Here is a 14,475-nt window from a genome sequence, read left to right on the forward strand (position 1 = left end):
ATATATATAAGATATCAAAAAAAAACATCAAATCTAATATATAAAATTCTCGTGTCACGGTGTTTGTAGTTAAACTCCTCCAAAACGGCTTGATTCACTAGTTCGCTGATACTAGTCTGGTGTTGTTTGTCGATTCTCTCATTCGGTTCTCGTTCATATAATATCTTTGCATTTAAACAAATATATGTTTCTGGTATGGGCTGGCGTAAAGCTTTTTGTTCCGGTTGCTACAGACAACTCTGTTAGCACCATTAACGGTAGATTAAACTCGAAAGCTTCTTTTATATGGAGAAGAGCCTAGTAATGGGGTGTTTACAACCTGATTCAGTTCACTTTAGTTCATTGGAGCGTACAAATGTTTCAGAACTTTAAAAAAAATTACCATGTCATAAACAGACAAGGAAGAATGGAGGCTGTTTCTTGTCGAGCTCGCTCCATCTTCGACCTCGCCTCTACTCTAGAGCTGCTGGCGTCAAGAGTGAGCCCATAATATAATCAATAAAAAATAAAAAAGAGACACGATTCTTTAAGCAAATTTAGTTACCAACTAAATTTAATTTATTATAAATTTTCGATCTTTCCAAAAAGATACAGAATAAACTATTTTCAGTAAATTTGATATTTTAATTGACTCTAAAAAAAATTAGGTAGGCTCCTTATAAGACGTAGACATCCGCTAAGAACGGATTTTACGAAACTCGACCCCTAAAGGGGTAAAACGGGGGTTGCAAGTTTGTAAGAAAGTCCTATGTTTTTGAAGTAAGATGCTTGATATTTAAAATGTATGCTCTATAAATATATAAATGATGAGAAGGTGTTCAAATAATGTATATTTAGAAATCAACTCCCTTTTTGGGTTAAAATGGGGGATGGTAGGCTGACCCACTAATCACGAAATCTCCGAAACTATAACACCTAGAAACTTGAAATTTGGCAGGTAGGTTTCTTATAGAGCGTAGATATCCACTAAGAACGGATTTTACGAAACTCAACCCCTAAGGGGGTAAAACGGGGGTTGGAAGTTTGTATGAAAGTTCTATGTTTTTGAATATCTATAATCTATAATATATATAAACGCGAAAGGTCATTCATCACGAAATCTCCGAAACTATAACACCTACAAACTTGAAATTTGGCAGGTAGGCTCCTTATAGGAAGTGGACATCCGCTAAGAACGGATTTTACGAAACTCAACCCCTAAGGGGGTAAAACGGGGGTTGGAAGTTTGTATGAGAGTCCCATGTTTTTGACGTAAGAGACTTGAAATTTAAAATGTATGCTCTATAAATATATAAATGATGAGAAGGTGTTCAAATAATGTATATTTAGAAATCAACTCCCTTTTTGGGTTAAAATGAGGGATGGTAGGTTGACCCACTAATCACGAAATTTCCGAAACTATAACACCTAGAAACTTGAAATTTGGCAGATAGGTTTCTTATAGAGCGTAGACATCCACTAAGAACGGATTTTACGAAACTCGACCCCTAAGGGGGTAAAACGGGGGTTGGAAGTTTGTATGAAAGTTCTATGTTTTTGAAGTAAGATGCTTGATATTTAAAATGTATGCTCTATAAATGATGAGAAGGTGTTCAATTAATGTATATTTAGAAATCAACTCCCTTTTTGGGTTAAAACGGGGATGGTAGTTTGACTCATTCACCACGAAATCTCCGAAACTATAACACCTACAAGCTTAAAATTTGGCAGATAGGCTCCTTATAGGGTGTAAACAGCTGCTAAGAATGGATTTTACAAATTTCGACTCCTAAGGGGGTAAAACGGGGGTTGGTGGTTTGTAGAAAAGTTCTATGTTTTTAAAGTAAGAGACTTGAGATTTAAAATGTATGCTCTATAGATGGCGACAAGGTGTCCAAATAATGTATCTGTAGAAATCAACTCCCTTTTGGGGTTAAAACGGGGGATGGTAGGTTCACTCACTCATCACGAAATCTCCGAAACTATAATAGCCACAAACTTGAAGTTTGGCAGGTAGGTTCCTTATAGGGTGTAAACATCTGTTAAGACCGGCTTTTACGAAACTTGACCCTTAAGGGGATAAAACGGGGGTTGGAAGTTTATATGAAAGTCCTATGTTTTTGAGTAAGAGACTTGAAATTTAAAATGTATGCTCTATAGATGGTTAGGAGGTGTCCAAATAATGTATCGTAATCTATATATATAAAAGAGAAAGGTCACTGACTCACTCATCACGAGAACTCAAAAGCCGCTGGGACCATCCGGTTGTTTTTAATCCATCCAGGATGGACAAAGATGAAATTTGGTAGGTACGTAGATTATAGTAAGTAGACGTCCGCTAAGAACGGATTTTGCGATATTCCACCTCTAAGAGGGTTTAATTGGGGATTATAGTTTGTATGAAACATAAACAGCAGCTATAAGTTCGCCTGATAGGTTATTTATACTGCTGCCTGAAAATAAAGCTAAAAATGTGGTGTATAGAGAGGTTTTATAAAAATAACTATTAAATTATACTAAATTGTGCCTTTTAAAAAGTTACTCAGTGTGATAAGCATTTCAAGTGACTGAAATAAAAAAAAGTTTGCGTTAAACATCTTAATAGTAATGCGTATCTTCATAACCACACGAACGTAGTCGCGGGCAACAGTTAGTGTATTATAAAAAAAAGTCCCCAAAAGCGTATGTGGTCGATTCCCTCAAAATCTATTGAACGGATTTTTATGCGGCTTCACCAATGGAGAGAGTGCTTCAAGAGGAAGGTTTACGGAATGACTAAGCCGATTTTGATGAAAGTTTCACTGGAAGTTTGCTGGTAAAACTTTGTGAAACACTGATTTCAACGCGGGCGAAGCCGCGGGCACAGCTACTATTACATATTGTATTCAAAAGCTGGTCCTTTTCATGTTCGCATATTTAAACTTGAACAACACCTGGCGATACTTGTCGTTTGTTTCAGAAAAAAATATATTACTTTAATGTCATGTGTTCGCAAATTCTATTAAAATAAACAAGCAGACAAAATCACTAGGAATTGTCGTATTCGAAATCCTTAAAAATACGAAACAAAGCCCATAGCATCCAAGTGTTATCACAACGAACCATCAAGGAACAAAAGCTCTGTAATTCAATTAAAAGTAACAATTTCGTTTCATACTCACTCGTTTATTTAAACGAATAAACTTTAAGGATAATGCGCTGTTCTTAGCGACGTGACGTGACGTGACGCAATAAAACACGACTTGGTACAACATGATGTGACAAATACTTCTCGTGACGCAAATTAATGTGACAAGACAGGACCGGTACAATGACTGACTAATGTTTGTATGAGGTCACTTCACGATACAAAACGTGGCTTTTTTATACGCCCGATGGGTAAGTGGTCACTGTAGTCTGTGAGCATTTGCAAACCAGGAGACTTGTAAATGCATTTTCGAACTTACCGCTGACCCTCCCCAGTTCTGGCTACCTTACTCACCACAGAAACACAACAGTGCTTTCACTATTTGCCTGTGATTTCCTGTAACTTCCAGGTTGATTTTGATCAAGATATTTCCTACCTTAATATAGTTTTTATAAAAACAAGTGAAACTGGGCAACTTATTTAGTCAATAAAGTTTACAAAAGTGTAATATCAAATCTTTAATTTACTCACGAGGATATCATTTTCATTCAAATAGCAAAAATTAAACATTTACACTACCATATAAATAATTATATCCTAAAGTTTTGTCTCTAAGTATCTGTCAATCGAAAATAGAATATAACACAGGTTAGATAAAGTTCATTTTCGAATACAAGTGATATTGTATTACTAACACTAATTGGTATTGTGCTATTAAGATGCAATCCACAGAACACTGACCACGTTGCGTAAACCGTTTTGCGTTGTACCGTACTAATATTTTCGCATTAAGCAACTGCATGAAATTTTACATTTATTTTTATCTATCTACTAGCTGCCCGTACAGACTTCGTTCTTTATCTATAATCTATAATCTATAATATATATAAACGCGAAAGGTCATTCATCACGAAATCTCCGAAACTATAACACCTACAAACTTGAAATTTGGCAGGTAGGCTCCTTATAAGACGTAGGCATCCGCTAAGAACGGCTTTTCGAAACTCGACCCCTAAGGGGGTGAAATGGGGGTTGCAAGTTTGTATGAACGTCCTATGATTTTGAAGTAAGAGACTTGATATTTAAAATGTATGCTCTATAGATGATAAGAAGGTGGTCAAATAATATATCTTTAGAAATCAACTCCCTTTTGGGGTTGAATCGGGGGATGGTAGGTTGACTCACTCATCACGAAATCTCCGAAACTATAACAGCTACAAATTTGACATTTGGCAGGTTGGTTTCTTATAGGGCGTAGACACCCCCTAAGAACGGATTTTACGAAACTCGACCCCTAAGGGGATAAAACGGGGGTTGGAATTTTGTATGAAAGTCCTATGTTTTTGAAGTAAACGACTTGAAGTTTAAAATGTATGCTCTATAGATGGTGAGGAGGTGTCCAAACAATGTATCTTTAGAAATCAACTCCTTTTTGGGGTTAACACGGGGGATGGTAGATTGACTCATTCATCACGAAATCTCCGAAACTATAACAGCTACAAATTTGGCATTTGATAGGTAGGTTTCTTATAGGGCTTAAACATCTGCTAAGAACAAATTTTACGAAACTCGACCCCTAAGGGGGGGAAAATGGGGGTTGCAAGTTTGTATGAACGTACTATGATTTTGAAGTAAGAGACTTGAAATTTAAAATGTATGCTCCATAGATGGTGAAGAGGTCTCTAAACAATGTATCTTTAGAAATCAACTCCCTTTCGGGGTTAAAACGGGGGATGGTACATTGACTCATTCATCACGAAATCCCCGAAACTATAACAGCTACAAATTTGATATTTGATAGGTAGGTTCATTATAGAGCGTAAACATCCGCTATGAACAAATTTTACGAAACTCGACCCCTAAGGTGATAAAACGGGGGTTGGAAATTTGTATGAAAGTTCTATGTCTTTGAAGTAAGAGACTTGAAATTTAAAATATATGCTCTATAGATGGTGAGGAGGTGTCCAAATAATACATCGTAATCTATATATATAAAAGAGAAAGGTCACTGAGTCACTCATCACGAGAACCTAAAAACAGGTCCATCCATCTAGGATGGATAAAGATGAAATTTGGCAGGGAGGTAGATTATAGTTAGTAGATAATTTATTTTTTTTTTTTTTTTTCACACAATACACACACGGTCGTCTGTTCCTAAAGTAAGCAACTTAATGCTTGTGTTATAGGTTACAGCCGACTGGTATATAGCTACATATTTTTTTTTCGATAAACATACTTATAAATAATACATATATAAATAAATATTTATATTACACCCAGACTCGGGGTGGGAATCGAACCCATAACCCTCGGAGCAGAAAGCAGGGTCACTACAAACTGCGCCAACGGGCTAGTCGAATAATATTAGTAGAGTAGAGAGATTTAGCGATATTCCACCACTAAGGGGGTTTAATTGGGGTTGATAGTTTGTATGAAACATATACAGCAGTTATATAAATTCGTCGATAGGTTATTTATACTGCAGCCTGAAAATAAAACTAAAAATGTGGTGTATAGAGAGGTTTTATAAAAACAAGTATTAAATTATACTAAATTGTGCCTTTTAAAAAGTTACTCAGTGTGATAAGCATTTCAAGTGACTGAAATAAAAAAAAATGCGTTAAACATCTTAATAGTAATGCATATCTTCATAACCACGCGGATGTAGTCGCGGGCAACAGTTAGTGTATTATAAAACAAAGTCCCCAAAAGTGTATGTGATCGATTTCCTCAAAATCTACTGAACGGATTTTCATGCGGTTCAAGAGGAAGGTTTACGGAACGGCTAAGCCGATTATAATGAGAGTTTAACTGGAAGTGTGCCGGGAAAACTTTGTGACACACTGATTTCAACGCGGGCGAAGCCGTGGGCACAGCTAGTATAGATATAAAAATAAAAATGAATGTTGCTAAGTCCATAACTAGAAAATGGCTCGACAAATTCGGCTAATTCATTTTTTGTATGTTCCTTAAGATCCACGGAAGATTGTAATACTACAAAAAAAATACTATTAACTTTTGACAGAATGAAGTCTGTCCAGTCAGTTTGTTATGTAATAAATTTAATTTAACACAGTTTTTTTACTTCAATTTTATTCTAATGATCGAGCATTGTCGAGGATTATTCTAGTGTTTGGATATATTTTTAATTGAGAGTTTATCTCAGAATACTCACAATTTATTTAATACCATAGTAAAACTGTTTCAAATTACCATTAGGAAGTTTTTAACCTTAGATCTGACATTGTCGAATGATTGCAGAATTATGGCCCAGAAAATGTCAATCCGATTTCCAATAAACTTTTTGTGTTAGTCAACCAGTTTTGAAGAGAAAATTATGAATCACCAATTAAACGTTCTACTTCTGAGCGAAGACTTCTCTGTATAGAAAAATATAATTGTAATTGCTCGCAAACGAAAAAAAAAAACTGATTTCATTTATATCGACAGGTAACAACGTAGGTTGACGGAAAAATAGTCAAGAAAATACGCGTATCTTTAAGATTACTCAAAAAGTAGTCATCAAATCTCGATTAAATTTAAATGAAACTATAAAACAAGTATCAGCTTTTGATTAAAGCAAAAATTGTCAAAATAGGTATACTCGGTAAAAGATTATGAGGTATAATACAACGTAAGGCGACGAAAAAATAGTCTCTTAGTAAAACCGGGAGAGATGCCGCAGTGGGATAGATGCCTCGTGTTCTAAAAACCTAACATCCCGAACTCACAAATAAAAATTAATCGCATAAGTAGGAGTCGAAATCACCCTGTACCTCAGATACCCACAGATATTCGTGTGGCAAGGACGCGTTTGGCTCGTGTGTGTAATTTTCTCCGTGTCAAAATTTACAAACACGTCAAAGTTTTAAAGGTTAGTATTTAAGGTTGTATAATTTTATAAATAGTAAGTAATTCCGTTATATTTTTTATCACGTCAATATACTGGGTCATTGAGTCTGCTTATAGTTGTAAATAGATGCTATTTTGTTTATAATTTATTTAAAAAATACGTGGGCATCTATCCCAATCACAAAGGATAGTTGCCCTGATTTTTTGAGGTATAGGTGCCCTTACTCATCTATCCCTTCATTCACCATATACAGAGTAAGTTTATATGTTTAAATTTTTTTTGTGTCTGTTATATTTTTTATGTATTTCCGTATATTTATGTTTGGATGTTTTACTGATTCTAGCAGAGCTATGCCACGAAAATATAAAAGAAAGGAAGGAATGCGAGCTCGAATATATTCTTGGACTATAGAAAACCTACAGTCAGCTTTCAATGAGAAAGTATGATTGTGCAATGTGCATGTTGAGACATGTTGAGATTTATACTTTTGTTGAATAAATGCTTGTAAAATTTATATATATATATATATATATATCATACTCATGTTGAAACTTAAAAATTTATATTTTAGTTAAACAAAAGTTTTAAAAATTTAATAAGGTATAGTAATCTGTGTGATATAAAAATTATGTTCTAATTATAACAATTAAAAGATATAAAAAAAACACAACAAAAAAATGTTTTTCATTACTATGGCCTATGTTTCTTGGAGACAATCGATGTATTAGGAGTAGAACTACCTAATATTTGGTTTGGGTTTTTCGTTTACACGGTTTAAAGGGCATCTATCCTACTCACTATTTTCATGATGGGGCAACTATCCATATAGGTAGGCATCTATCCTCAAAAAAAGGGGTTCACGAAAAGCTAATTTCTGCTTAATCTGCATTGGGTAGGTTAAAAAAGAATACTAATAATTCAAGATAAAGGACCGAGCTAGCTACATTAATAAAAATTATTCGTATAAAAATCATATTTTTAAAATTAGGTGGCTATTTCAAAAAGTGAGGCATCTATCCCGGTTTTACCCTAAATAATAAAAGATCTCAATTAAATTTGAATGGGACCATATGACACGCACCACCTTTCGAATTTTTTTTAATCGAAATTAGTCCAACCAGACAAAACCCTGAGGTAACACTGTGGATTGGCGGCTTATTTCTCTATAATGGGTTACAAATTGCTACCAGGTGCCTACAATATAAGCCGGGCACTCGGACAAGAGTTAAACCCATGTCTATATGTACAAGGTGGTAATTAATTCCCATTAATACACTGGAACAGTCATCGGGGAAAAACCTTAAACATAAAATTTGCAATAATTATCATCAGCGGATTTTACTGAGAATATATGCCTACATTATGTTTAATGTCTTGTGAACCATAAACCTCTTATTTTCCAATAAAGAAATTGAAATACATCAAAGCCTGCAAAATGAGCATAGCTAAATTATAATTATATTTGTTTCTGTATTATTTATACCTAAGATATCCCCTTAGAAAGTGGCAAACTTAACATTAAATGGTATGAAAATCAAATAAAAACAACGCAAATTGAAAAACTGTTAACAAAACTGTTTTAAAAGATCTCCATAAGTGTCTCTGAATGTAACCGAAATGGTCAGACAGAAGTAGTTTAATTCTAATGCGAAGAACGCCGCGAATCAGCGGCGTTAATTAAAACTTTCAGTGGAAATGCTCTCGAACGTTCTCGTGGAATGTTTTCAATTAGATTTTTTTCATAGTCAAGTGCAGCTCCAATTGAATTGAATGTAAAACACTTCGTTGAGAAGAATTAGCTTGAAGTATGTTGATTTCTGAATACTTTCCAGTTTCACGAGATCCGCAAATGGTTAAAGGAGAATGAACAAAGAATGTTGGAATTCTTTGCGCGTCTAATGACCATGTAGTAAAGAAATTAAACCATTAGAGTGTACCAAGCTTAATATTGCCAATCCGCATTGGAGCAGCGTGGTGGATTAAACTTTGATCCTTCTCTTACATGGGGTAAGAGGCCTATGCCCAGTAGCTGCATATTATAAGCTGAGGCGTAAGCTTAATATTGACTAATTCATATATACTAGTCGCCAAGTGGTCGAAATTCGACCATAAGTAATTTAAATTATAAATTTGAACATTATTAAGGTTGTATTTTCAAAGACTATTCTTCTATCATAATGTGGCAGTATGTGAAATATTTTTTGTTTTTATTGATTTAATGTATTGTTTATGCATAATTTAAAAAATATTAGCATTCTGAAATACCTTCCCTATATAAACTATAAGTGTGCGAAATTTCATATTCCTACGTCCGCGCAATTTTCGTAAAAAGGGGTACAAAGTTTTTCCTTCACGTATTAATATACAGATATTTATAGTATACGCGTTGAAACAAAATTTACGTCAAAAAATAAATAATTTACGTGTACATTGACAGAACATCCATGATGTCATAAAATTTAATATCAATTAATTAATAATAAATGGTAGCATGGATAAACCAAAAGTGCTTCAGACGCTATTTAGTAGATTATGAATTATTATTTCTGTGTACAAATTTTCAACAGCACAACCTCCACCGAACATCAGCTACAGGGCGTTTCAAATAAAAAAATTTCTTCTAAATTGGAAACCTTAGAAGTTAATTATACTTTTGTCCTTAATTGTTCATTGATGAACCTTCCGAATCAAATTAGTTATGTACAAAACCGCTTAATTTATTTTTAACTAAATTTGCTGTAAGTTTCTTTAAAATCTACTACTACTTTACGTTCTTACGTACGTTCGTACTTTAAGTTCGCACGTCTATCACCCCCCTTATACTCATTAACTTTTTAAGAATACATTAAAAACTATTGCGGAACAAAACAGAACAAATCGACAATATTTACTCGTATTATGGATTTATGATCAAAGGAAAACGGAAATATAGGAAGGAAATTACTTTCGGTCGATAGGAACGTAATAGAGAGATTTAGTATTCACTTTGAACTAACGTCTATTGTGGTTTCGCTCGCTGTTTCGACGTTTACCACATTAATTCAGATTTTGTAACTTCTTATATAATGAAATGGTTATTTAATATAACAAGTGGTCGCCCAGTTGTCAAAATTCGATAATAATTAATTTAAATTATAAGTTTGAAAATTAAGGTTCTGTTTTCAAAAAATATACTTTTATAATAATAAACAAAAGAGTATGTACGCATATTCGTGTGTGTGTGTCAACTACATGGTAGGGTGTGCAATGTTTTTTTTAAATTGATTTAATGAATATTTTATGCATAATTAAAATAATTGTGTTTGCAGACAAACGAAAAAAAAACCGACTTCAATTACATCGACAAGTAATACACCGTAGATCGACGAAAAAATAGTCAAGTAACTACGCGTTATCAAAGATTACTCAAAAAGTAGTTATCAGATCTCGATAAAATTTAAATGTAACCACATGATGAACATCAGCTTTTCATTAAATTAAAAATTATCAAAATCGAAACACCCAGTAAAAATTTATTGCGGATTTTCGAGAGTTTCCCTCGATTTCTCTGGGATCGCATCATCAGATCCTGGTTTCCTTATCGTGGTACTAAACTAGAGATATCCCCTTTCTAACAAAAAAAGAATTATCCAAATCGGTATATCCAGTAGAAAGTTATGTGGTATAATACAACGTAGGTCGACGAAAAAAGCGTCAAGTAAAAACGCATTATTAGATATAACTCGAAAAGTAGTTGTTAGATCTCAAATAAATTTAAATGGGACCAATTGGCAAACACCACCTTTCGATTAAAATAAAATTTGTCGAAATCGGTTTACCTGGTCAAAAGTTCTGATGTAACATACATAAAAAAAAAATACCTCCTCCTTTTTTGGAAGTCGGTTAAAAAATATTAGCTTTCTGCATTCCTTCTCTATGTAAACTATAAGTGTGCCATTTCATACTCCTTCGTCCGCGCAATTTTCGTAAAAAGGAGTACAAAATTTTTACTTCACGTTTTAATTTACAATCAAATCAAATCAAAATATTTTAATTCAAAATGGCTTCAAAAGTATCTTCGAATTATTGTTTATTAGTGTTAAAAGTGAAGCTACCGTGGATTCGGAGTGTAGATTCTACAAAGAAGAACTGCCAAGAAGCTCTATCCTTCAGCTCATATTGGTCGTAGCGTGATGTTTTATAGCCTATAGCCTTCCTCGATTAATAGACTACCCAAAACCAAATCGAACCAGTAGTTCCTGAGTTTAGCGCGTTTAAAACGTATTGATATATTGATTATTTAGATAATGGTATAAGTAAATATGCATTAAGCGAGACACCAAAAGAAAGTAAGTAAAATTTACATAAATATTGTTGCAAAATTAATTTGAGTTAATTCGCTCACTTTATAATAAATAATAATAATAATATTAATAATACTTTATTTCAGACTAAACTTTAAGTCTATATTTAAAATTTATGTCCATGTTGGGTTAGTACAACAAAAACAAATTTTAAAATGAAACAAACCAAAATTAAATTAAAAAATCAATAAGTAAAAATAAAAATAAATAAAGTAAAATTAAAATCAAAAATCAAAAAATTCAAAAAATTCAAAAATGGTGTTAGTAGACAAAAAACAGAAAATTACACACACGAGAGTGGGCTGTCGAGTCTGTACGCCAAAATTTATAACCTACATCTACACATATAATAAAACTGTAACAGGTCTAATGTAAAGGATGATATTGAAACAATAAAAATGATATTATTTATCTACCTGTCATTCTGTATGATGATCGCCCATCGAGACAAAAGTTCTGGTAAAATTTAAATACGTATGTGCTTGATTTAAATTTAGAATACGAGCTAAGATAATTTTAATTTAATCTATTTTTGATATTGCAGATATACTTTTGGTGTTAAGAATAACTTCGAAATTTGAAATTTACATAACATAAGCTTGCATCCTAAGTTCGTGTAAATACTTTATCTTATAAACTCTATTCTTTAAGTGTTCTGTTATTATATGTACGTATACATATGTATGATGTATGTATACAGGTGTACGTTAAAATAAATAGAATGACTAATAGAAATATATTGGTGTATAACTAAATGCTAGGTGATTGCTTCTATCTATATTATAAATCTGAAGAATTTGAAAAATTTGATGAAACCGCAAGGTACCCACAGCTACTCAAGTGGCACTTAATCTTTTCATTAAACAAAAAAATAAATAGACCCATTTCCGTGGTATAAAACTCAACATCTGTGAGAGTTTTTCATACTCTATAACTATATCTATGTATATATGTATGTAAGTTTGAATCTGTTTATGTATGTTTATATTTTTATGGTATATATATACATATATATGAATTTATTTGCTCATGTATATACTAAGCCACTAACGTTACTTTATATTTGTTCCCTTTTTTTCTTCTTTATCTGAAATTTTCTAATACTCAATTTTGCACACCTACAAACGTCTGCTCTTGTACGTCCTAAGGTTGGCTGGCAGAGAATGCTTTTAGCATTAAGCCCGCCATTTGTACAATCTTTAATGTATTGTGAAATAAAGTATTAATAAATAAATAAATAAATAAATAAATAAATAAATAAATAAATAAATAAATAAATAAATAAATAAATAAATAAATAAATAAATAAATAAATAAATAAATAAATAAATAAAAGTTAAACAAATGAATATTTAAATTTGTTCGGGTGCTTTCCACGCTTATTTTTTTGTTGAGGTCCCTATATTTCGGCGATGTTTCTATAGCCATGATCACGGGAGACAGTCTCGTCACGGTGATGTGTTAAGCACTCGAACGAGTATAAATTTAAATATGAAAAGTGATCGCGTTAGCTTACAACAATAAAACAAAACGAATGTAAAATACATTTTAATAATTAAACTCATCTTCACCAAACGTGACCCAGATTAATGTCACGTTCGTGTAAGTCGCCTGAACAGGGACAAATTCCATTTTGGGATTAAGGGAAATGCACATTGTAGGTACAATTTAAATTCGATTGTTTACAGAGACATACCTCATGTAAAATTTTATAAACACGTCAAACGGTATGAAGATACTATGTTTTAATTCATCATTACAGCCTATACAGTCCACTGCTGAACATAGGCCTCCACAAGTTTACGCCAAAAATAACGTGAACTCATGTGTTTTGCCCATAGTCACCACGCTGGGCAGGCGGGTTGGTGACCGCAGTATTGGCTTTGTCGCACCGAAGACGCTGCTGCCCGTCTCCGGCCTGTGTATTTCAAAGCCAGCAGTTGGATGGTTATCCCGCCATCGGTCGGCTTCTTAAGTTCCAAGATGGTTGTGGAACCTTATTATCCCTTAGTCGCCTCTTACGACACCCACGGGAAGACTAAATTCTTTAGTGCCGTAGCCACACAGCACATGTTTTAATTAATGGCAAAATTTTTAAATTAATACAGATAGGGTAAGCACTTGGCAAAAAAGAGGTAAAACGCTCGAAAGTATTTGTTACAAATATGATATTTTATATTGGTATATAGTAGCAACTGGTAACCAAAGCTATGTCATTTATTCTAAGTTGTTTACTTACCTATATAAATATTTAAAAAAAAAAAACAATTTATTATCTACTTGTCTTGTAGTATTTTGATACTTCTTAAAAAAACGCCCTGTCCTTAGATTACAAATTTAAATAATACTGGTAAGAAAAGGCATAGAAATGCGTCTATCCTTAAAAGTGACAAGTATCCCCTTTTAGTGTCTAAAAAAACAGAATTTACTTCAAACTAATATTTAAAGAATCGGGATATTATAGAAGATCAATGAATGACCTATGTTTTGATATAGATTTGAATACAAAAATAATAAGTAAAAATGTTTAATAACACAGCGTTTATAAAAAGTGGCGTAACTATCCGGCTTTCACACTTTACGTATAGCTATTCTATATAATAATTATTATTTACTAAATATTATCAAAATATTTATTGGTTCAGAGTTATAAAAAAAATCTGAAATGAAAGTAGCGTAAGTTACTCCTTATTACATCAGCTATCTGCCTGTGATGGTCCTGTCAAAATCGGTCCAGCCGTTTCAGATATTAGCGGGAACAAACAGACAGACAGACAAAAATTGTCAAAAATATTATTTCGGTGTATGTACCGTGTATATATAACAGACACTCCAATTTTATTTATTTGTATAGATATCTGAAATTTTCTAAGCTAACACCAAAGTATGTTTCACTTTAACCATCTCATTGGTAATACATACGACCGCTTAACGTCTGCGATCTCCGACCAGTTTATCACTTGACACAGTGTTGAGCTTAAGTGTTTAAGTACATTCGCGGTAGGTGAGAGGAATGAAAGATGCCTGGCCTCGTTGCATACTTGGTATATATATCTCTAGCTGCCGCCCAAGATCTCCACTTAAACACATACTACATGCTTTTTAAACGGTTTTATTTAGCTCACCCCGTTTGTTTTATTTTTTATTTATTATTTATTCTTGGGTCAAATTTA

This window comes from Melitaea cinxia, chromosome 2 (assembly GCF_905220565.1).
Source record: "Melitaea cinxia chromosome 2, ilMelCinx1.1, whole genome shotgun sequence".
In the NCBI taxonomy this organism is placed as follows: Eukaryota; Metazoa; Arthropoda; class Insecta; order Lepidoptera; family Nymphalidae; genus Melitaea; species Melitaea cinxia.